We start from the raw sequence: 1,929 nt of genomic DNA on the forward strand, positions 1-1,929 counted from the left end.
TGGAGGAGGCACCAGGTACGGCGGCGCGGCGCCCCGGGTATATATAGCGAAGGTGTTGCGCAAAGCGGCCGGCGGCAGTCGCTGTCATCACGCCCCTCGCACATTCCAGGCCCGCCTGCCGCCGCCGCCGCCGCCGCGGCCGGGGCACTGCCTACCTGCAGCCTTAATGAGCCCATCGTGACCTCGCCCGCTGCGGGAGGTGAGCGCGGCGGCCGGCCAGGCTGCGGACTGCGGGGAGCAACTTCAGACGGGGGCCACCGCCGCCGAACGGCCCCGAACGCGCCGCGCCCCGCGTGCCCTCCGCGCCCCCGCCCCTCCCGCCGGCTCTGGCCGCAGGGGACCCAGCAGGTGCAGGGCCGTTGGGCTCCCCCCACCCCCCAGCCTTGTCTTCCCAGAGAGCCTCGGTGTGGGAGACTAGAGCCACAGACAGCAGCCAGTGGGAAACTCGGATCTGCCCCCTGCCCCCCAAAACAACAATGCCAGGATTGTTCAGGGTCTTGAGGGCGGTGTGGTTGGCTCAGGCTCTGAGTCTATCAGGCAGAGGGGCTGGGTACACCAGGAGCTTGGGGAGCTTGCCAAACTCAGCTGCACTCATCCTGCCCAGTCCTTGTGTCCCAGGTATGCGGCCCTACGGTCCCCGGGGAGAGCCCCTCCTCCTGCTTATGGTTAACAGCCTGCAGCTTACGCGCCCAGCACTGTGGGACATTGTCTCTCGCGGCCTTCCCTGGGGCCATCGGGCTAACCTTTCAGGCTGAGGTTAGAGGGGTCAGGGCACAGACACAGGATGACCCAGGATTTGCTGAGCAGGAGAGCCAAGCTAAGCCTCATTTAGAAACCCAGATCCCTTCACTTGTTTTATGGCTGAGGAAAGTGAGACTTCTCGTGTTGGTTGCCCAGTTGTCCGGCTGCCCACACACGGTATGAAAGTGCCCCGTTGGAAGTGGCTGGTTCCACTCCAAACCCAAGAGCCTTCTGCACTGGGCAGGGGAGGACAGCTGGAGCACTGATTCCAGGAACTTGCAGAGCCTGGCCTTCTCCGGGGCTGAAGGGCAGATGGGTTAAGCACCCTGACTCTGGGGCCAAACTGTCTGACGTGGATTTCCGGTTCTGCCCCTTGCTTTCCTGCCTTGGTTTGTTCATGTGTAAAATGGGAATGGTGGTCTCTGTTGGAGTAAGAGGAGTTACAATATTGGGAGCATGTAGAACTGAACTGGGCACATGAGCAGTACTGAGTGTGTTTCGAGTGCCCCACAGGGAACCTTGGGCGTTGGGAGGTGGATGGGAAGTCTTCATCTGGTCCATCCGGAAGTGTGGACTCCACACGTAGAAGTGCCGTCCACATTGACCCTGGGGCCAGGAGACCGGCCTTCGAGAGCAGGCACTGGAGAAAACAAATCAACCTGAATTGCTGCTGCTTCTTTGCTAATGGGTGCTGGACTTCAAAGGCAGTCCTCAGAGAGTGGCCAACCAGCCAGTGCCTTTCCACCAAGTGCTTGCCACGGCACGGGTGCTGAGCCCACGGGTGACGGAGCCCATGAGCTCACGCCCATGAGCCCCCGCCCCCAGGCCACTCTGGCCGGAGGGGACCCAGCAGGTGCAGGGCCGTTGGGCTCGCCTCCAGCCTTGTCTTCCCAGAAAGCCTCGGTGTTGAGATCTGCTCTCCTCCTCCCCCCAGTGCAAGGCAGGCTGCAGAGACCACAAGCTCAGGGTTCCCATTCGTCCCCTTGGGCCTCGCCCCAGTGACTGTGGGCTTTGATGGCAGGTACAGCCCCAACTGCTTATCTCTCGCTTTGATGTCACTCCCAACCAGGAGCTAATGCAAGTAAGACTGAAATGCCAAAAAGCTGGGAGAAAGAAAGAGGGAGCTCCCTTTTGTGTCCCAACTGAAGGGACAACAGCCGGGCTCAACCCAGCTGTTTTTTCTTAGCC

Source organism: Lepus europaeus, chromosome 16 (genome assembly GCF_033115175.1).
Source record: "Lepus europaeus isolate LE1 chromosome 16, mLepTim1.pri, whole genome shotgun sequence".
In the NCBI taxonomy this organism is placed as follows: domain Eukaryota; kingdom Metazoa; phylum Chordata; class Mammalia; order Lagomorpha; family Leporidae; genus Lepus; species Lepus europaeus.